Consider the following 24374-nt stretch of genomic DNA (forward strand, 5'->3'; position numbering starts at 1 on the left):
TCTTTCTCTCTATCTCTCTCTCTTTCTCTCTCTCTCTCTCTCTCTCTCTCTCTCTCTCTCTCTCCTTCCCTCCATCCTCTCTGTCCTCCTCTTCCCTCTTTCCAGTGTCTCTGCAGGATATCAACATGCGTAAGGCATTTAAGAGCAGTACCATCCAGGACCAGCAGGTGGTGTCACGGACCTCTGTCCCTAACCCTGTTGTAGAGATGTACCACCGTGGTGACAAACCTCCGCCTCTCAACATACTCAGCCCTTATAGGTGAGTGTACTTCCTCCTTTCAATATACTGAGCCCCTATTGGTCAGTAGGTCACTAGGACCAACAGGTGGGGTCGAAAACCTCAGTTCATTATCCTGTGGTGGAGATGTAGCATCGCCATGGAGATGGAAAGAGGCCTCATCATAGTACCAGTGTCATTATGAAACCTGTGACAACATGGGCAGCACCATGAGACTATCTCCATTTTGAAGTAGTCAATTTTCTTCTTCACGATTGGCTGATCCTTCCTGATGACCCGGTTGAACATTACTCCAACAGGGTCACCAGGAGCGATTAACCAATGAAGTGGGAAGTCCCACCCAGTTGACTACATTAAAATGGTGGAAGCCCTTAGTGGCGCTGATTATGGCCTTTTGGCCACTAGAGCCATCTATCATTCTCTCTGAACCATTGCCGCCGACAAACCTTCACCTCTCAACATCCTCAGTCCCTATAGGTCAGTACTTCAGTATACTGATCTCCCATTGGTTAGATAGACCTCGGTCCCAACCCTGTGGTAGAGACATAGAGATAGATAGAGGACTGTAGTGCCGAAAAGGCTGTTTTAGCATGGCCAGCCACATTAAGGACTTTCACCATGTTGATGGATTCAACTGGGTGGGACTTCCTAGGGGTTAATGAAAGATCCCATAATTCCAGGTCATCAGGAAGTATACTAATGAGCAAACATTCCATAACTCTTGGTGACAGTAAATCGTCACCCTTGTCTCTATACCTGTTTAGACAACACGCTCTAGGTGGCAGTGTGCCCCCTTTCAGTTTGTTTACCAACTCATACAAGTAGTCAATCAATCAATCAATCAAAATATATTTTAATAAACGGTTGTCACAAAGTGCTGATATAGAAACCCAGCCTAAAACCCCAGAGACCAGTCAATGCAGATGTAGAAGCACAGTGGCCAGGGGAAAACTCCCTAGAAACTCTCTCTCTCTCTCTCTCTCTCTGTCTCTGTCTCTGTCTCTGTCTCTGTCTCTGTCTCTGTCTCTGTCTCTGTCTCTCTCTCTGTCTCTGTCTCTGTCTCTGTCTCTGTCTCTGTCTCTCTCTCTCTGTCTCTCTCTCTCTGTCTCTGTCTCTCTCTCTCTCTCTCTCTCTCTCTCTGTCTCTCTCTCTCTCTCTCTCTCTCTCTCTCTCTCTCTCTCTCTCTCTGTCTCTCTCTCTCTGTCTCTCTCTCTCTCTCTCTCTCTCTCTCTCTCTCCAGAGATGATAAGAAGGATGCATTGAAGTTCTACACAGACCCCTCCTACTTCTTCATGCTGTGGAGAGAGAAGATGCTTCAGGCTACGGAGGACAAACGGAAGGAGAAGAAACGGCAGAAGGTGTGTGTGGGTGTGCGTGCGTGCTGATGCAGTATAACTCTCATACTGGGTCAGTATCTCTTCTTGTCCTCTGTCTCTTTCTCCTCTTCCTCTCTCTATTCCTCTGTACTTCTGCCCCTTTTTCTCTACAACTCTGTCTCTCTTCTTTATTCTTCTGGCAGTAATGTCTACTTGCTGACAGTGACTGAATGTAAACATGTCATGGAAACTCTCGTCACTAATACCACTCCAGACGGCCTGTGTGTTCTGAACTGTACTGTATAGAACAGGGTCCTAAGCTGCTTCCAAAGAACTTCACTGCTAAAGTTCTTTTCTTTTGTGTCTCCACCTGCTTCTGCTTCTTGTATCTTCCTTTCTCACACCTTCCCTTTGCTTTCAAACACTGTGTTGTGTTGAAGTCAACCTCACCCCCTTGCCAAGTAGAACCAGTCCAAACACTACCTCTCCTCCTGTCTAACCAGTCCAAACACTACCTCTCCTCCTGTCTAACCAGTCCAAACACTACCTCTCCTCCTGTCTAACCAGTCCAAACACTACCTCTCCTCCTGTCTAACCAGTCCAAACACTACCTCTCCTCCTGTCTAACCAGTCCAAACACTACCTCTCCTCCTGTCTAACCAGTCCAAACACTACTATCAGCTACTACCAACCACTACTAACTATCACCCACTACCGACCACTACTAACTATCACCCACTACCGACCACTACTAACTATCACCCACTACCGACCACTACTATCACCTACTACCGACCACTACTATTACCCACTACTATTACCCACTACTATCACCTACTACCGACCACTACTATCACCCACTACTATTACCCACTACTATCACCTACTACCGACCACTGCTATCACCCACTACTATCACCTACTACCGACCACTACTATCACCCACTACCATCACCTACTACCGACCACTACTATCACCCACTACCGACCACTACTATTACCCACTACCAACCACTACTATCACCCACTACTATCACCTACTACCGACCACTACTATCACCCACTACCGACCACTACTATTACCCACTACCAACCACTACTATCACCCACTACTATCACCTACTACCGACCACTACTATCACCTACTAACGACCACTACTATCACCTACTAACGACCACTACTATCACCTACTACCGACCACTACTATCACCCACTACCGACCACTACCATTACCCACTACCAACCACTACTATCACCCACTACTATCACCCACTACTATCACCTACTACCGACCACTACTATCACCTACTACCCACCACTACTATCACCCACTACCGACCACTACTATCACCCACTACTATCACCCACTACCGACCACTTCTATCACCTACTACCGACCACTACTATCACCCACTACCGACCACTACTATCACCCACTACTATCACCCACTACCGACCACTACTATCACCCACTACTATCACCTACTACCGACCACTACTATCACCTACTACCGACCACTACTATCACCCACTACCGACCACTACTATCACCCACTACTATCACCCACTACCGACCACTACTATCACCCACTACCAACCACTACTATCACCCACTACTATCACCCACTACTATCACCTACTACCGACCACTACTATCACCTACTACCCACCACTACTATCACCCACTACCGACCACTACTATCACCCACTACTATCACCCACTACCGACCACTTCTATCACCTACTACCGACCACTACTATCACCCACTACCGACCACTACTATCACCCACTACTATCACCTACTACCGACCACTACTATCACCCACTACTATCACCTACTACCGACCACTACTATCACCTACTACCGACCACTACTATCACCCACTACCGACCACTACTATCACCCACTACTATCACCCACTACCGACCACTACTATCACCCACTACCGACCACTACTATCACCCACTACTATCACCCACTACCGACCACTACTATCACCCACTACTATCACCCACTACTATCACCCACTACTATCACCCACTACCGACCACTACTATCACCCACTACTATCACCCACTACCGACCACTACTATCACCCACTACTATCACCCACTACTATCACCTACTACCGACCACTACTATCACCTACTACCCACCACTACTATCACCCACTACCGACCACTACTATCACCCACTACTATCACCCACTACCGACCACTACTATCACCCACTACTATCACCCACTACTATCACCCACTACCGACCACTACTATCACCCACTACTATCACCCACTACCGACCACTACTATCACCCACTACTATCACCCACTACTATCACCCACTACCGGCCGCTACTATCACCCACTACCGACCACTACCGACCACTACTTTCACCCACTACCGACCACTACTATCACCCACTACCGACCACTACTATCACCCACTACCGACCACTACTATCACCTACTACCGACCACTACTATCACCTACTAACGACCACTACTATCACCTACTAACGACCACTACTATCACCTACTACCGACCACTACTATCACCCACTACCGACCACTACCATTACCCACTACCAACCACTACTATCACCCACTACTATCACCCACTACTATCACCTACTACCGACCACTACTATCACCTACTACCCACCACTACTATCACCCACTACCGACCACTACTATCACCCACTACTATCACCCACTACCGACCACTTCTATCACCTACTACCGACCACTACTATCACCCACTACCGACCACTACTATCACCCACTACTATCACCTACTACCGACCACTACTATCACCCACTACTATCACCTACTACCGACCACTACTATCACCTACTAACGACCACTACTATCACCCACTACCGACCACTACTATCACCCACTACTATCACCCACTACCGACCACTACTATCACCCACTACCGACCACTACTATCACCCACTACTATCACCCACTACCGACCACTACTATCACCCACTACTATCACCCACTACTATCACCCACTACTATCACCCACTACCGACCACTACTATCACCCACTACTATCACCCACTACCGACCACTACTATCACCCACTACTATCACCCACTACTATCACCTACTACCGACCACTACTATCACCTACTACCCACCACTACTATCACCCACTACCGACCACTACTATCACCCACTACTATCACCCACTACCGACCACTACTATCACCCACTACTATCACCCACTACTATCACCCACTACCGACCACTACTATCACCCACTACTATCACCCACTACCGACCACTACTATCACCCACTACTATCACCCACTACTATCACCCACTACCGGCCGCTACTATCACCCACTACCGACCACTACCGACCACTACTATCACCCACTACCGACCACTACTATCACCCACTACCGACCACTACTATCACCTACTACCGACCACTACTATCACCCACTACCGACCACTACTATCACCCACTACCGACCACTACTATCACCCACTACCGACCACTACTATCACCTACTACCGACCACTACTATCACCCACTACCGACCACTACTATCACCCACTACCAACCACTACTATCACCCACTACTATCACCCACTACCGACCACTACTATCACCCACTACCGACCACTACTATCACCCACTACCGACCACTACTATCACCCACTACTATCACCTACTACCGTCCACTACTATCACCCACTACTATCACCCACTACTATCACCCACTACTATCACCCACTACTGACCACTACTCACCTGCCCTTTTTTCTTTGATTTCAAACTCTAGAGGGTCAGACACTCTAGACTCTTGACCCTCTTCCTCACCAGCTGCCACCTCTTCTACACTCTTCCCTCTCTCTCTGGACACATTGTCTATATCTCTATCTCTCTAACCCAGTAGACATCTCTCTCTCTGGACACATTGTCTATATGTCTATCTCTCTAATCCAGTAGACGTCTCTCTCTCTCCATCCAGACCAGCTGTCCAGCCCACTGTGACCAGGGTAGACCCCACAGCAGACAGGCTCCACCACGCAGCCCACTGCCCAGCTCCGTAAGACCCCCACCACCACCACGATGCCCCCCACTGTCCCCCTGTCCGTGTCTGCGACGTTCCCTGTTTCTATGTCCCCTGACCTCACTTAACATGTCCATCTGTCTGCGTTGGGTGATTGTGGTCCTGTGGTGTTCATGTCCCCTCTCTTTGTACCCCAACCCCTCTCTTCTCTCCATCAGGACCCTGGACCCTCCGTCTGCATCCTTGTCTCTGTGTCCCCTTAAAGCAGACTGCTTCCTCATCCCTCTGTTTTATGTTGTGTTTATTATGTTTTACGCTGATTCCTAAAAGCTTCCATCAGTGGGACTGAGTGTTGTGAAGGTAGGATGTTGTGTTTATTATGTGGGACTGAGTGTTGTGAAGGTAGGATGTTGTGTTTATTATGTTTTACGCTGATTCCTAAAAGCTTCCATCAGTGGGACTGAGTGTTGTGAAGGTAGGATGTTGTGTTTATTATGTGGGACTGAGTGTTGTGAAGGTAGGATGTTGTGTTTATTATGTGGGACTGAGTGTTGTGAAGGTAGGATGTTGTGTTTATTATGTTTTACACTGATTCCTAAAAGCTTCCATCAGTGGGACTGAGTGTTGTGAAGGTAGGATGTTGTCGATAATGGTGGAGGGGCTTCCTTTCCGTGTGTCTCAAAGAGGAGAAAAAATCTATAAACAATAACTCTCTTTTGTCTTGGTTTCTCTCCATCTCTCCATCCCTCTCCATCTCTCCATCCCTCTCCATCCCTCCATCCCTCTCCATCCCTCTCTATCCCTCCATCCCTCTCCATCCCTCTCCATCTCTCCATCTCTCCATCCCTCTCCATCTCTCCATCCCTCTCCATCTCTCCATCCCTCTCCATCTCTCCATCCTTCTCCATCTCTCCATCCCTCTCCATCTCTCCATCTCTCCATCCCTCTCCATCTCTCCATCCCTCTCCATCTCTCCATCTCTCCATCCCTCTCCATCTCTCCATCCCTCTCCATCTCTCCATCCCTCTCCATCTCTCCATCCCTCTCCATCTCTCCATCTCTCCATCCCTCTCCATCTCTCCATCCCTCTCCATCTCTCCATCTCTCCATCCCTCTCCATCTCTCCATCCCTCTCCATCTCTCCATCCCTCTCCATCTCTCCATCCCTCTCCATCTCTCCATCCCTCTCCATCTCTCCATCTCTCCATCCCTCTCCATCTCTCCATCCCTCTCCATCTCTCCATCTCTCCATCCCTCTCCATCTCTCCATCCCTCTCCATCTCTCCATCTCTCCATCCCTCTCCATCTCTCCATCTCTCCATCCCTCTCCATCTCTCCATCCCTCTCCATCTCTCCATCCCTCTCCATCTCTCCATCCCTCTCCATCTCTCTCCATCTCTCCATCCCTCTCCATCTCTCCATCCCTCTCCATCTCTCCATCCCTCTCCATCTCTCCATCCCTCTCCATCTCTCCATCCCTCTCCATCTCTCCATCTCTCCATCCCTCTCCATCTCTCCATCCCTCTCCATCTCTCCATCCCTCTCCATCTCTCCATCCCTCTCCATCCCTCTCCATCTCTCCATCCCTCTCCATCTCTCCATCTCTCTCCATCTCTCCATCCCTCTCCATCTCTCCATCCCTCTCCATCTCTCCATCCCTCTCCATCTCTCCATCCCTCTCCATCTCTCCATCCCTCTCCATCTCTCCATCTCTCCATCTCTCCATCTCTCCATCCCTCTCCATCTCTCCATCCCTCTCCATCTCTCCATCCCTCTCCATCTCTCCATCCCTCTCCATCTCTCCATCTCTCCATCTCTCCATCTCTCCATCCCTCTCCATCTCTCCATCCCTCTCCATCTCTCCATCTCTCCATCTCTCCATCTCTCCATCCCTCTCCATCTCTCCATCCCTCTCCATCTCTCCATCCCTCTCCATCTCTCCATCCCTCTCCATCTCTCCATCCCTCTCCATCTCTCCATCTCTCCATCCCTCTCCATCTCTCCATCCCTCTCCATCTCTCCATCCCTCTCCATCTCTCCATCCCTCTCCATCTCTCCATCCCTCTCCATCTCTCCATCTCTCCATCCCTCTCCATCTCTCCATCCCTCTCCATCTCTCCATCCCTCTCCATCTCTCCATCCCTCTCCATCTCTCCATCCCTCTCCATCTCTCCATCCCTCTCCATCTCTCCATCCCTCTCCATCTCTCCATCCCTCTCCATCTCTCCATCCCTCTCCATCTCTCCATCCCTCTCCATCTCTCCATCTCTCCATCCCTCTCCATCTCTCCATCCCTCTCCATCTCTCCATCCCTCTCCATCTCTCCATCCCTCTCCATCTCTCCATCCCTCTCCATCTCTCCATCTCTCTCCATCTCTCCATCCCTCTCCATCTCTCCATCCCTCTCCATCTCTCCATCTCTCCATCCCTCTCCATCTCTCCATCTCTCCATCCCTCTCCATCTCTCCATCTCTCCATCCCTCTCCATCTCTCCATCCCTCTCCATCTTTCCATCCCTCTCCATCTCTCCATCCCTCTCCATCTCTCCATCTCTCCATCCCTCTCCATCTCTCCATCCCTCTCCATCTCTCCATCCCTCTCCATCTCTCCATCTCTCCATCCCTCTCCATCTCTCCATCCCTCTCCATCTCTCCATCCCTCTCCATCTCTCCATCCCTCTCCATCTCTCCATCCCTCTCCATCTCTCCATCCCTCTCCATCTCTCCATCTCTCCATCCCTCTCCATCTCTCCATCCCTCTCCATCTCTCCATCCCTCTCCATCTCTCCATCCCTCTCCATCTCTCCATCTCTCCATCTCTCCATCTCTCCATCCCTCTCCATCTCTCCATCTCTCCATCCCTCTCCATCTCTCCATCCCTCTCCATCTCTCCATCCCTCTCCATCTCTCCATCTCTCTCCACTATCCCTCCATCAGGAGCAGCAGAAACAGGTGGAGGATCCGGGCAGAGAGGTGAAGAAGGTGAGGAAGGCCAGGAATCGCAGACAGGAGTGGAATATGATGGCCTATGATAAGGAGTTCCGCCCGGACACACGACTCACCCCCTCACCCTACCACGGAATGTCCTCCGAGGGGTCATTATCACCTGATAACAGGTAGGTTCATTAATCAATCAGTCAATCAATCAGTCAATCAATTAGTCAATCAATCTGACTATTTTAAATGGCTCAGCTGAACTGACCCTCTATATAGTATGGTATTGACCTGACCCTGTATATAGTATGGTATTGACCTGACCCTGTATATAGTATGGTATTTAACGGACCCTGTATATAGTATGGTATTGAACTGACCCTGTATATAGTATGGTATTGTAACTGACCCTGTATATAGTATGGTATTGAACTGACCCTGTATATAGTATGGTATTGTAACTGACCCTGTATATAGTATGGTATTAACTGACCCTGTATATAGTATGGTATTGTAACTGACCCTGTATATAGTATGGTATTAACTGACCCTGTATATAGTATGGTATTAACTGACCCTGTATATAGTATGGTATTGAACTGACCCTGTATATAGTATGGTATTAACTGACCCTGTATATAGTATGGTATTGAACTGACCCTGTATATAGTATGGTATTGAACTGACCCTGTATATAGTATGGTATTGTAACTGACCCTGTATATAGTATGGTATTAACTGACCCTGTATATAGTATGGTATTGTAACTGACCCTGTATATAGTATGGTATTGAACTGACCCTGTATATAGTATGGTATTGAACTGACCCTGTATATAGTATGGTATTGAACTGACCCTGTATATAGTATGGTATTGAACTGACCCTGTATATAGTATGGTATTGAACTGACCCTGTATATAGTATGGTATTAACTGACCCTGTATATAGTATGGTATTGAACTGACCCTGTATATAGTATGGTATTGTAACTGACCCTGTATATAGTATGGTACTGAACTGACCCTGTATATAGTATGGTATTAACTGACCCTGTATATAGTATGGTATTGAACTGACCCTGTATATAGTATGGTACTGAACTGACCCTGTATATAGTATTGTATTGTAACTGACCCTGTATATAGTATGGTATTGTAACTGACCCTGTATATAGTATGGTATTGTAACTGACCCTGTATATAGTATGGTATTGTAACTGACCCTGTATATAGTATGGTATTGTAACTGACCCTGTATATAATATGGTATTGTAACTGACCCTGTTTATAGTATGGTATTAACTGACCCTGTATATAGTATGGTATTGAACTGACCCTGTATATAGTATGGTATTGTAACTGACCCTGTATATAATATGGTATTGTAACTGACCCTGTTTATAGTATGGTATTAACTGACCCTGTATATAGTATGGTATTAACTGACCCTGTATATAGTATGGTATTGAACTGACCCTGTTTATAGTATGGTATTAACTGACCCTGTATATAGTATGGTATTAACTGACCCTGTATATAGTATGGTATTGAACTGACCCTGTTTATAGTATGGTATTGAACTGACCCTGTATATAGTATGGTATTGAACTGACCCTGTATATAGTATGGTATTAACTGACCCTGTATATAGTATGGTATTAACTGACCCTGTATATAGTATGGTACTGAACTGACCCTGTATATAATATGGTATTAACTGACCCTGTATATAGTATGGTATTGTAACTGACCCTGTATATAGTATGGTATTGTAACTGACCCTGTATATAGTGTGACACTGGCTAGCCTTCTACTGACCTCTGCTGATTGGACAGACACTGGCTAGCCTTCCACTGACCTCTGCTGATTGGACAGACACTGGCTAGCCTTCTACTGACCTCTGCTGATTGGACAGACACTGGCTAGCCTTCTACTGACCTCTGCTGATTTGACAGACACTGGCTAGCCTTCTACTGACCTCTGCTGATTGGACAGACACTGGCTAGCCTTCTACTGACTGCTGATTGGACAGACACTGGCTAGCCTTCTACCTACCTCTGCTGATTGAATAGACACTGGCTAGCCTTCTACTGACTGCTGATTGGACAGACACTGGCTAGCCTTCTACTGACTGCTGATTGGACAGACACTGGCTAGCCTTCTACTGACTGCTGATTGGACAGACACTGGTTAGCCTTCCACTGACCTCTTCTGATTGGACAGACACTGGCTAGCCTTCCACTGACCTCTGCTGATTGGACAGACACTGGTTAGCCTTCTACTGACCTCTGCTGGGGAGTGGAAAACACTACATGTCTATGTAGAATTTCTGATTATATCAATGAGTATGTGTTCTTGTTAAGGATTTGACAAGTTAGATATAAGTATCTACAAAAACGGAAACTAGGTAACTTTATCCCCCCCTACTCCACCCCTCCCAGGTCGATGGCATCAGACATGGGCGAGCATTCCTACCCTGCCAGCCCTAACCACCCCTCCCAGCCCACCTCTGCCCCCCACCCCATCGATGGTGCCCCCCACCTCACCCAAGCCCCCCAGACTCAGTCTCTGGACAGGGGAGGGTACCCCAGAGCCAACCCCCCCTCTGGGGCGGCCGCCGCAGTACGACAAATCGCATCACTGGGGCGCACCCAGCCCCCCCACCCACCCCCCACCCACTCCGAAGGAGGGGCACTCAACGGTCCACGTCAGCAGTCCGTCAAGGACTACAGGGCTCATGGGTAAGTCAACGACCACGTACTGTAGGCTACTAGGTATTGTGTCATTAGGTATTACTGGGTATTGTGTCATTAGGTATTACTAGGTGTTGTGTCATTAGGTATTACTAGGTATTGAGTCATTAGGTATTACTAGGTATTGAGTCATTAGGTATTACTAGGTATTGTGTCATTAGGTATTACTAGGTATTGAGTCATTAGGTATTACTAGGTATTGTGTCATTAGGTATTACTAGGTATTGTGTCATTAGGTATTACTAGGTATTGAGTCATTAGGTATTACTAGGTATTGTGTCATTAGGTATTACTAGGTATTGAGTCATTAGGTATTACTAGGTATTGTGTCATTAGGTATTACTAGGTATTGTGTCATTAGGTATTACTAGGTATTGTGTCATTAGGTATTACTAGGTATTGAGTCATTAGGTATTACTAGGTATTGTGTCATTAGGTATTACTAGGTATTGAGTCATTAGGTATTACTAGGTATTGTGTCATTAGGTATTACTAGGTATTGTGTCATTAGGTATTACTAGGTATTGAGTCATTAGGTATTACTAGGTGTTATGTCATTAGGTATTACTAGGTATTGAGTCATTAGGTATTACTAGGTATTGTGTCATTAGGTATTACTAGGTATTGTGTCATTAGGTATTACTGGGTATTGTGTCTTTAGGTATTACTAGGTGTTGTGTCATTAGGTATTACTAGGTATTGAGTCATTAGGTATTACTAGGTATTGTGTCATTAGGTATTACTAGGTATTGAGTCATTAGGTATTACTAGGTATTGTGTCATTAGGTATTACTAGGTATTGTGTCATTAGGTATTACTAGGTATTGAGTCATTAGGTATTACTAGGTAATGTGTCATTAGGTATTACTAGGTATTGTGTCATTAGGTATTACTAGGTATTGAGTCATTAGGTATTACTAGGTGTTATGTCATTAGGTATTACTAGGTATTGAGTCATTAGGTATTACTAGGTATTGTGTCATTAGGTATTACTAGGTATTGTGTCATTAGGTATTACTGGGTATTGTGTCATTAGGTATTACTAGGTGTTGTGTCATTAGGTATTACTAGGTATTGAGTCATTAGGTATTACTAGGTATTGTGTCATTAGGTATTACTGGGTATTGTGTCATTAGGTATTACTAGGTGTTGTGTCATTAGGTATTACTAGGTATTGAGTCATTGGGTATTACTAGGTATTGAGTCATTAGGTATTACTAGGTATTGTGTCATTAGGTATTACTAGGTATTGTGTCATTAGGTATTACTAGGTATTGAGTCATTAGGTATTACTAGGTATTGTGTCATTAGGTATTACTAGGTATTGTGTCATTAGGTATTACTAGGTATTGTGTCATTAGGTATTACTAGGTATTGAGTCATTAGGTATTACTAGGTATTGTGTCATTAGGTATTATTAGGTATTACTAGGTATTGTCATTAGGTATTACTAGGTATTGAGTCATTAGGTATTACTAGGTATTGTGTCATTAGGTATTACTAGGTATTGTGTCATTAGGTATTACTAGGTATTGTGTCATTAGGTATTACTAGGTATTGTGTCATTAGGTATTACTAGGTATTGTGTCATTAGGTATTACTAGGTATTGTGTCATTAGGTATTACTAGGTATTGTGTCATTAGGTATTACTAGGTATTGTGTCATTAGGTATTACTAGGTATTGTGTCATTAGGTATTACTAGGTATTGTGTCATTAGGTATTACTAGGTATTGTGTCATTAGGTATTACTAGGTATAGTGTCATTAGATATTACTAGGTATTGTGTCATTAGGTATTACTAGGTATTGTGTCATTAGGTATTACTAGGTATTGTGTCATTAGGTATTACTAGGTATTGTGTCATTAGGTATTACTAGGTATTGTGTCATTAGGTATTACTAGGTATTGTGTCATTAGGTATTACTAGGTATTGTGTCATTAGGTATTACTAGGTATTGTGTCATTAGGTATTACTAGGTATTGTGTCATTAGGTATTACTAGGTATTGTGTCATTAGGTATTACTAGGTATTGTGTCATTAGGTATTACTAGGTATTGTGTCATTAGGTATTACTAGGTATTGAGTCATTAGGTATTACTAGGTATTGTGTCATTAGGTATTACTAGGTATTGTGTCATTAGGTATTACTAGGTATTGTGTCATTAGGTATTACTAGGTATTGAGTCATTAGGTATTACTAGGTATTGTGTCATTAGGTATTACTAGGTATTGTGTCATTAGGTATTACTAGGTATTGTGTCATTAGGTATTACTAGGTATTGTGTCATTAGGTATTACTAGGTATTGAGTCAATACATTAAAACCTATTCCATTTTTATATCATTTACATTACATTTAAGTCATTTAGCAGACGCTCTTATCCAGAGCGACTTACAAATTGGTGAATTCACCTTCTGACATCCAGTGGAACAGCCACTTTACAATAGTGCATCTAAATCATTTAAGGGGGGTGAGAAGGATTGCTTTATCCTATCCTAGGTATTCCTTGAAGAGGTGGGGTTTCAGGTGTCTCTGGAAGGTGGTGATTGACTCCGCTGTCCTGGCGTCGTGAGGGAGTTTGTTCCACCATTGGGGGGCCAGAGCAGCGAACAGTTTTGACTGGGCTGAGCGGGAACTGTACTTCCTCAGTGGTAGGGAGGTGAGCAGGCCAGAGGTGGATGAACGCAGTGCCCTTGTTTGGGTGTAGGGCCTGATCAGAGCCTGGAGGTACTGGGGTGCCGTTCCCCTCACAGCTCCGTAGGCAAGCACCATGGTCTTGTAGCGGATGCGAGCTTCAACTGGAAGCCAGTGGAGAGAGCGGAGGAGCGGGGTGACGTGAGAGAACTTGGGAAGGTTGAACACCAGACGGGCTGCGGCGTTCTGGATGAGTTGTAGGGGTTTAATGGCACAGGCAGGGAGCCCAGCCAACAGCGAGTTGCAGTAATCCAGACGGGAGATGACAAGTGCCTGGATTAGGACCTGTGCCGCTTCCTGTGTGAGGCAGGGTCGTACTCTGCAGATGTTGTAGAGCATGAACCTACAGGAACGGGCCACCGCCTTGATGTTAGTTGAGAACGACAGGGTGTTGTCCAGGATCACGCCAAGGTTCTTAGCGCTCTGGGAGGAGGACACAATGGAGTTGTCAACCGTGATGGCGAGATCATGGAACGGGCAGTCCTTCCCCGGGAGGAGGAGCAGCTCCGTCTTGTCGAGGTTCAGCTTGAGGTGGTGATCCGTCATCCACACTGATATGTCTGCCAGACATGCAGAGATGCGATTCGCCACCTGGTCATCAGAAGGGGGAAAGGAGAAGATTAATTGTGTGTCGTCTGCATAGCAATGATAGGAGAGACCATGTGAGGTTATGACAGAGCCAAGTGACTTGGTGTATAGCGAGAATAGGAGAGGGCCTAGAACAGAGCCCTGGGGGACCCCAGTGGTGAGAGCGCGTGGCGAGGAGACATAACATATCAGTTACATAAATGAGTAGACTGTTAGGTTTATGTTGTCAATCTGACTTATCACTCAATTGCAGGCCCGCAAAGCTGTATAAGTACTGTGGATAGTTAAACCTCTCAGATAAATCACGCAAAACACATGTTTTGTGGTATATATGATGCAAACCACATTTCCATCTACAGTTTTTATGCGAGTAATTTTGTTTCAAAAATAATCACGATAGGTGTGATGGAAACGGGATCAGATCATTTGTTCATTCGACACAGTGGAGTCGTTTTGTGTCTCTGATATTAATTACACAGGAAATGGCAGAGGAAACGCCATATATTGAAATAAAAACCATCAGAGAAGTGTTGTCTGATTCACTGTTATGATGAGAGAGAGGTGTTGTCCTCCCACTGTCATGTTGAGAGAGAGGTGTTGCCCTCCCACTGTCATGTTGAGAGAGAGGTGTTGTCCTCCCACTGTCATGTTGAGAGAGAGGTGTTGTCCTCCCACTGTCATGTTGAGAGAGAGGTGTTGTCCTCCCACTGTCATGTTGAGAGAGAGGTGTTGTCCTCCCACTGTCATGATGAGAGAGAGGTGTTGTCCTCCCACTGTCATGTTGAGAGAGAGGTGTTGCCCTCCCACTGTCATGTTGAGAGAGAGATGTTGTCCTCCCACTGTCATGTTGAGAGAGAGGTGTTGTCCTCCCACTGTCATGTTGAGAGAGAGGTGTTGCCCTCCCACTGTCATGTTGAGAGAGAGGTGTTGCCCTCCCACTGTCATGTTGAGAGAGAGGTGTTGTCCTCCCACTGTCATGTTGAGAGAGAGGTGTTGTCCTCCCACTGTCATGTTGAGAGAGAGGTGTTGTCCTCCCACTGTCATGTTGAGAGAGAGGTGTTGTCCTCCCACTGTCATGATGAGAGAGAGGTGTTGTCCTCCCACTGTCATGTTGAGAGAGAGGTGTTGCCCTCCCACTGTCATGATGAGAGAGAGGTGTTGTCCTCCCACTGTCATGATGAGAGAGAGGTGTTGTCCTCCCACTGTCATGTTGAGAGAGAGGTGTTGTCCTCCCACTGTTATGATGAGAGAGAGGTGTTGTCCTCCCACTGTCATGATGAGAGAGAGGTGTTGTCCTCCCACTGTCATGTTGAGAGAGAGGTGTTGTCCTCCCACTGTTATGTTGAGAGAGAGGTGTTGTCCTCCCACTGTCATGTTGAGAGAGAAGTGTTTCCCTCCCACTGTCATGTTGAGAGAGAGGTGTTGTCCTCCCACTGTCATGATGAGAGAGAGGTGTTGTCCTCCCACTGTCATGTTGAGAGAGAGGTGTTGTCCTCCCACTGTCATGATGAGAGAGAGGTGTTGTCCTCCCACTGTCATGATGAGAGAGAGGTGTTGTCCTCCCACTGTCATGATGAGAGAGAGGTGTTGCCCTCCCACTGTCATGTTGAGAGAGAGGTGTTGTCCTCCCACTGTCATGATGAGAGAGAGGTGTTGTCTGATTCACTGATGAGAGAGGTGTTGTCCTCCCACTGTCATGTTGAGAGAGAGGTGTTGTCTGATTCACTGATGAGAGAGAGGTGTTGTCCTCCCACTGTCATGTTGAGAGAGAGGTGTTGTCCTCCCACTGTTATGATGAGAGAGAGGTGTTGTCTGATTCACTGTCATGATGAGAGAGAGGTGTTGTCTGATTCACTGTCATGATGAGAGAGAGGTGTTGTCTGATTCACTGATGAGAGAGAGGTGTTGTCTGATTCACTGTCATGATGAGAGAGAGGTGTTGTCCTCCCACTGTCATGATGAGAGAGAGGTGTTGTCCTCCCACTGTCATGATGAGAGAGAGGTGTTGTCCTCCCACTGTCATGATGAGAGAGAGGTGTTGTCCTCCCACTGTCATGATGAGAGAGAGGTGTTGTCTGATTCACTGTCATGATGAGAGAGAGGTGTTGTCCTCCCACTGTCATGATGAGAGAGAGGTGTTGTCTGATTCACTGTCATGATGAGAGAGAGGTGTTGTCCTCCCACTGTCATGATGAGAGAGAGGTGTTGTCTGATTCACTTGTCTGTTCTTTCTCTCTCCTCCCTCAGCAGCCAGCCATCCACCATCCCGGAGTACTTCATCCCCCCAGCCCCTCCCCCTCCTCCCCCAATCATCCCCTCAGCCCAGACTGCCTTCGACTCTACCTCCTCCCCCCTCCCTCCCCCCTCTCTCCCTCCTCCCTCCCTCCCCCCCGGGGCTGTGGCCATCATGTCCCGTTCTTACAGTCCCTCCCCTCCTCCTCCCGCCCCCCTGCCCACTATGTCCCCTCCCCCTCTCACGCCCCTCCCGCTGCCCCCCCTCCTCCCCCACCAGGCCTGCCCCCATCCCACATCCTGTCTCCGGCTCACGCTATTGGTGGGTCTCAAGGAGAAGCTCCGCCTACCAGGAAGGGCCAGATGCCCATGATTCCGATAAGCGATGCCCGCAGCGACCTGTTGGCTGCCATACGTAGAGGTGAGATGGAGGGAGAGATGGAGGAAGGGAGAGAAGTAGGAAGGTACAGAGGATGAAGGGACAGAGGAGGAAGGGAGAGAAGTAGGAAGGGACAGAGGAGGAAGGGACAGAGGAGGAAGGGAGAGAGGAGGAAGGGAGAGAGGATGAAGGGAGAGAGGAGGAAGGGACAGAGGAGGAAGGGACAGAGAGAGGAAAGGAGAGAGGGAAGGGAGGGAGGGAGGGAGGGAGGGAGGGAGGGAGGGAGGGAGGGAGGGAGGGAGGGAGGGAGGGAGGGAGGGAGGGAGGGAGGGAGGGAGGGAGGGAGGGAGGGAGGGAGGGAGGGACAGAGGAGGAAGGGACAGAGGAGGAAGGGAGAGAGGAGGAAGGGAGAGAGGAGGAAGGGACAGAGGAGGAAGGTACAGAGGAGGAAGGGACAGAGGATGAAGGGACAGAGGAGGAAGGGACAGAGGAGGAAGGGACAGAGGAGGAAGGGACAGAGGAGGAAGGTACAGAGGAGGAAGGGACAGAGGAGGAAGGGACAGAGGAGGAAGGGACAGAGGAGGAAGGTACAGAGGATGAAGGGAGAGAGGAGGAAGGGACAGAGGAGGAAGGGACAGAGGATGAAGGGACAGAGGAGGAAGGGACAGAGGAGGAAGGGACAGAGGAGGAAGGGACAGAGGAGGAAGGTACAGAGGATGAAGGGAGAGAGGAGGAAGGGACAGAGGAGGAAGGGACAGAGGAGGAAGGGAGAGAGAGAGGAAAGGAGAGAGGAAAGGGAGAGAGGGAAGGGAGGGAGGGAGGGAGGGAGGGAGGGAGGGAGGGAGGGAGGGAGGGAGGGAGGGAGGGAGGGAGGGAGGGAGGGAGGGAGGGAGGGAGGGAGGGAGGGAGGGGGAGGGAGGGAGGGAGGGAGGGAAGTAGGAAGGGACAGAGGAGGAAGGGACAGAGGAGGAAGGGAGAGAGGAGGAAGGGACAGAGGAGGAAGGGACAGAGGAGGAAGGGACAGAGGAGGAAGGTACAGAGGATGAAGGGACAGAGGAGGAAGGGACAGAGGAGGAAGGGAGAGAGAGAGGAAGGGAGAGAGAGAGGAAAGGAGAGAGGGAAGGGAGGGAGGGAGGGAGGGAAGGAGGGAGGGAGGGAGGGAGGGAGGGAGGGAGGGAGGGAGGGAGGGAGGGAGGGAGGGAGGGAGGGAGGGAGGGAGGGGGAGGGAGGGACAGAGGAGGAAGGTACAGAGGATGAAGGGACAGAGGATGAAGGGACAGAGGAGGAAGGGACAGAGGAGGAAGGGACAGAGGAGGAAGGGAGAGAGAGAGGAAGGGAGAGAGAGAGGAAAGGAGAGAGGGAAGGGAGGGAGGGAGGGAGGGAGGGAGGGAGGGAGGGAGGGAGGGAGGGAGGGAGGGAGGGAGGGAGGGAGGGAGGGAGGGAGGGAGGGAGGGAGGGAGGGAGGGAGGGAGGGAGGGAGGGAGGGAGGGAGGGAGGGAATGTGTGTGAGTACATGTGTTTGTTTCCATTTGTGTTTCTTTTCATGTTCAAGTTTGTTTTCGGTTTGTGTGTGTATGTGTGATATGTGGTACATGTGTGTGTATGCTTAGGTGTGATTCCGATGAGCAACGCTCGCAGCGAACTGCTGACAGCCATACGCAGAGGTGAGAGATGAGGAGAGGGGGCGGTGTGTGTGTGTGTGTGTGTGTGTGTGTTTAGTGTATGATGGAAAGACGGAGAGAGGGGTTAGATAGATACTTATAGCTCCTCCCACCAGCCTTCTCTGGTAGATATCTATCTAACCCCTCTCTCCCTCCCTCTCTCATCCCTCCCTCCATCCTCCAGGTATCCAGTTGAGGAAGGTACAGGAGCAGAGAGAGCAGGAAGCGAAGAGAGAGCCCGTAGGAAACGACGTGGCCACCATTCTCTCACGTCGCATCGCCGTCGAGTACAGCGAATCAGAGTCTGACTCCGGCGGGGAGGACAATGGGGAGTGGTCCGACTGAGAGGGGTCATAGGTCAAGGGATTAGTATTTTTAGGAAATGGGATCTAGTTTGGTCTGGAAGGACAGGAGTGTATGGAGGGATTTTAGTACCCCCCCCCCAAAAAACAATTCTGTCTCAATATCACTCTACAGAATTGTGTCTCAGATGCTTTCTATCTTTCTTTCCTGTATTCACAGATCTGAAATGACTTGGTAGGTGGATAGGCAATTATGATGATGTTTTAGCTTCGGTCAGATCTATGGACACTGAAGGGGGAGAAGAATGAGGCCATAGAATACACCCCACCCCCCTCCCAATCACTCAGTTAGCCAGTCAATCAACCAATCAATCATCAATGTTACGCTCCATTATTACAGTACTTAGCAGTGAGCAGTACAACACTACAAAACATATTACAGTACTTAGCAGTGAGCAGTACAACACTACAAAACATATTACAGTACTTAGCAGTGAGCAGTACAACACTACAAAACATATTACAGTACTTAGCAGTGAGCAGTACAACACTACAAAACATATTACAGTACTTAGCAGTGAGCAGTACAACACTACAAGCCATGACTATGACCTTGCTGAGGTAAACTAAATGGGGTTGGTTGAGGAGCACAAGTCAGCTTGTGTCAAAAAGGTGGGTGACATGTTTTTAAGTTATTCCTTCAATTCTTTATTTCACGTGGCTCTTACATAACCTGGACAGGAGTACATCTGAGAAGAGTTACGGGGTCCAAAATGGCACCCTATTCCCTACGTAGAGCACTACTGTTGACCTGGGCCCGTAGAGCTCTGGTCTAAAGTAGTGCACTATATAGAGGATAGGGTACCGTTTGGAATGCACACTGTGACTAAAAAGATGGAAATATATACCCATGGCAACCAACTCCAATTATCGGAAGGTTCAGCTGGTTGCCCTGAACAATGCTAAATCTAGAACTCAAACAGACGCGGTTCCGGTAGATTCTTACCACAGAGCGCGGGGGTGTTGGGGAGGCGGTGCTATGATGCGTCCCTGAGATGCCACATTTGTGTGAAACTGCGTAGGATCACACACACACACACACAACAAAGATGTAGGATCCCACCTTTTCTCCACTTGTAAACAACAACAAGAAAAACAACCTCATAACCAAACAAAACCCAACTGACAAAAGACAATACCAGTGTGCAGTGCTTTTTTAAATATAGCTTTACAGTTTCACCGCCTCATGTTTTAAAATGGATGTTTTAAGAGAATCATAAAAAAACACTATATATATAAATATATCAAATAAAACACGACATGGTTTTACATCAGCAACAACTACTCCGTATGGGGGTCAGTGAGATTTGAGTATAGTGCAGTGGGTTGACTTATTTTCAAGGGCAAGTTTTCAGCGCACGATGTATTGTGGGAAATGTAGTCATCAATCACAGTATTAGACCAGTTTTATTCTGTACTGAAGCCTCTGCTTGTGGTGTACTATGTGAAGTAGCTTTGTACAGCTGCACAGATGCCTAAATCACTTCATCTCACGTTACTCACAATGCTTACTGTATTTGCTCAGTGCTTGTAGAGCAGGGGTCTCAAGGGGCCTTGTAGAGCAGGGGTCTCAAGGGGCCTTGTAGAGCAGGGGTCTCAAGGGGCCTTGTAGAGCAGGGGTCTCTCAGGGGCCTGTTATCCAAAAGCGGCCCCTGAGCCGATTTAAATAATGTGGCACCCTGGGCAAAATTATATTAAGACCACACTTGCAGAGGATATAATCCTAACATCAAAAAAAAAATTTTTTTTTAAGTATGGGTTTTAAACTAGTGAAGAAAGACACTGAAAATACTTTATTTTGCATTTTTGTTTCAATGTGCCACTGATAGCAAATAAAAAGGGACACTGCACCCTTAAATAGCACATCTAAACTAAGTATACATACAGTTCGTTTGGGGATGAAGTTGAATCCTAGACAATGATCTAAGAGCAGTTTTATGGTTTTCCCTCTAATAGTTAAGGTCACGATTGGAGGGTGGGTAAGCTGATTCTAGATCTGTATCTAATAGAAACTTCAGTGTACTGTAGAAGCACTGCTGTGAATGTGAAATTGATTAACTAAATGTTTGTATAGGGAGTTATCCACCTCATTTTCGAACGCTTTTAAAATATGAAGCCAAACGCGGGAACTATGGCAACATCTTTCTCCGCGCTTGCGCATTATCATAATTCATATGCACGCCACTAGAAATGACTGCATTAGTATGTTTCTGTTAGCGGAGACATCATGACAAAATACCCCATGTATTACTGTCCTGCTGATGTGCCTGGACCGTGTAGGCTAAACTACTGATTAAAAACACATAACTGATCCAAATGGTTGCCCAGTCAGGCATGTTAGTTTGAGTTATTTCCAAATTAATATGTATTCAAAACGCCAGGCTTTTGAGCGGTTATTCAAATGACACAGGGTATTCACTGCAGTTATAGCCTAGACTAGAGTTTTGTACGCACTTGATAACAATAATAACATAATTCAATACATTGTGTTGTTATAGTCTAGGTAGGGTACATTTCTTGTCCCTATAAAACAATAGGATAGCTTTCAGAGCTGCGTACCCACGGACGTGGAGGGACCGCACTCAGCGCAGCCTCGGGAGCGCACATAGTGAAATCATAGTTAGCCAACACTATCTTTCACTGTGCAAATTGACTGGATAAATTCACTGCAGTATTATGCCTAACACTGAGTTTATGAATTATGGTATAATATGCATAAGCTTAGGCTACAGCTTAGGCTGTAGGTCACGGTACATCTCCAGGCTGTCTGTCTTCATTGCTCTGATGAGTGTAAGAGTATAACTTTAGACCGTCCCCTCGCCCATACCCAGGCGCGAACCAGGGACCCTCTGCACACATCAACAACAGTGTGCAAGCCGCGGCCCATGGGGGAACCACTACTTCAAGGTCCCAGAGCAAGTGACGTCACCGCTTGAAACGCTATTTAGCGCGCACCACCACTAACTAGCTAGCCGCTTCACATCCGTTACACTCAACCCCCTTTTGACCACCTCCTTTTCCGCAGCAACCAGTGATTCGGGTCAATAGCATCAATGTAACAGTATAACTTTAGACCGTCCCCTCACCCATACCCGGGCGCGAACCAGGGACCCTTTGCACACATCAACAACAGTCACCAACAGAACGGGCACGGAGCTGGAAAGGAGAAGCCCGTATTGTCCTATCCTGTTAACACCAGACTACATGCTGACAACATAGACCTACACCGTATGAGTGACCTAATAATGTACCTTTCTGGACCTTCTAAACTGTCAAGAATAGACCCAGACTGATCCAAATGGTTGCCAGGCCTAGGCTGTTACCCTACTGTATGCAGTTATTTCGGTATGAAACAAAACAGAATGTGTGAGCGGTTATTCAAATTAGCCCACATCACTGCAGTTTACAGCATATAGACACTAATTGTGTATTCACTTGATAACAATAATACATTGTTGTAGGCCAGGTATAATAATTTTATGGCCTAATATCTAGATAATATTTACCTCATTACTTACAAAAGCTATAGCACATGACGCCTGATCCTTTGTTATACTCGGCCTAATAGTCTATTCGAGGGTAAGCAGCAGGCTTGCTCGCGCTAATTGCTGAATGTAAAACAGGTCTACAGCATAGAAAACGCATGTTGAGGAAATCGTGTGATCACTTTTGGACAGTTATGATGATATTGTTGCACTGATACATTGCAAATAGTTTCAGAGGACATACAGAGATGAGCACTGTAAAAAAAAAAGATGACCCAAAGAAATTGACAACAATTAGATAAATGGAAATCACTTGAGCAAGGAGGCAATGACGTGCTGTAAAGATGTGCAGGCTAGACAGTGTTTGTTGTTGAATTGCTACATTTAAATTTGAGGTACTATATTGCTTTTCATTAGGCCTTGATGTACATATTATTATTTGCAGTTGTCACTATGACAACGACCACACCATGAAATCACTGAATGTTTATAATTTTTTATAATTTTAATAATTTTATAATTGTATAGCCTATAGTTTATTATTATAGTTATCGTGATGGTTATTGGGTGGATGGCCCGGGCCTTTAACTCCGACACAACACAACTAACAGTATTATCACAACAGAACTAGCGAACGTGAATGAAATACATATACAATTACACGTACTTAATTACACTTATACTTGACTGTTATACTCTATAAACTGTCTCTTTCCAATAATTTAATCTGGCAAATTTGCCACCGGCGCGTTGCAGGTAAGTAAAGCGGAAATCGAATCATTCACTTCCGTTGTTTGGCTGTGCCCATAGCAACGTTCGACAATGAGGTGGATAGATTAACAGAGTTCTATTGAATCCATTTCAGCATCAAACGTTCCATGACAATAACGTTCTCATTTACATTCTAAACTAGAATGTATCGGAACTATTCATACCGACATGGGAAATATACACATTCTAAGGCTCAGTCGCAAATCATACCCTGTTCTCCATTCAGTGCACGAGCATATAAGAATATGAGACGTAGCCAAAGTCTATTGATCTACAACCATGTCACTTTAACTCCGTATCTCTATCGCTGTGGTTTGTATAAGTAACATTATGTGTGTTTTAAATAAAAACTGTTGTATAGAATTCTGGTCAGATCTGCTTGTAAAGAATTTGGGTTTCTAGATAAAGAGATGAACTGTCTTTGTATTGTACGCAATAAACTGTAGGCATGTATGAATAGCTAATAATAATCTAATAAAAATACTGACTGTGTAGCCTAGTTATTGAATTATTTGATGGGGGAAATGGCGGAAGGATATGCATTTTGACAGACACCAAAAAATATATGTACTTATCTCTACACTATACACTATCGGTCAAAAGTTTTTGAACACCTACTCACACCTACTCAAGGGTTAAAAAAAATAATTTTTAAACTATTTTCTACATTGTAGAATAATAGTGAAGACATCAAAACTATAAAATAACACATATTGAATCATGTAATAACCGAAAAAGTGTTACACAAGATTCTTCAAATAGCCACACTTTGCCTTGATGACAGCTTTGCACAGTCTTGGCATTCTCTCAACCGGCTTCACCTGGAATGCTTTTCAAACAGTCAACAGGAGTTCCCAAATACACCACCGTTCAAAAGTTTGGGGTCACTTAGAAATGTCCTTGTTTTTGAAAGAAAAGCAA

At 46.4% G+C, this 24374-nt stretch overlaps 1 pseudogene; it reads left to right on the forward strand.

The window, feature by feature from the left end:
* LOC135510300 (actin-binding protein WASF3-like) overlaps window positions 1-23940 on the forward strand; it is an 87368-nt pseudogene extending 63428 nt beyond the window's left edge.
* The last annotated feature ends 434 nt before the right edge of the window (window positions 23941-24374 follow it).

Source organism: Oncorhynchus masou, chromosome 23, assembly GCF_036934945.1.
Source record: "Oncorhynchus masou masou isolate Uvic2021 chromosome 23, UVic_Omas_1.1, whole genome shotgun sequence".
In the NCBI taxonomy this organism is placed as follows: Eukaryota; Metazoa; Chordata; class Actinopteri; order Salmoniformes; family Salmonidae; genus Oncorhynchus; species Oncorhynchus masou.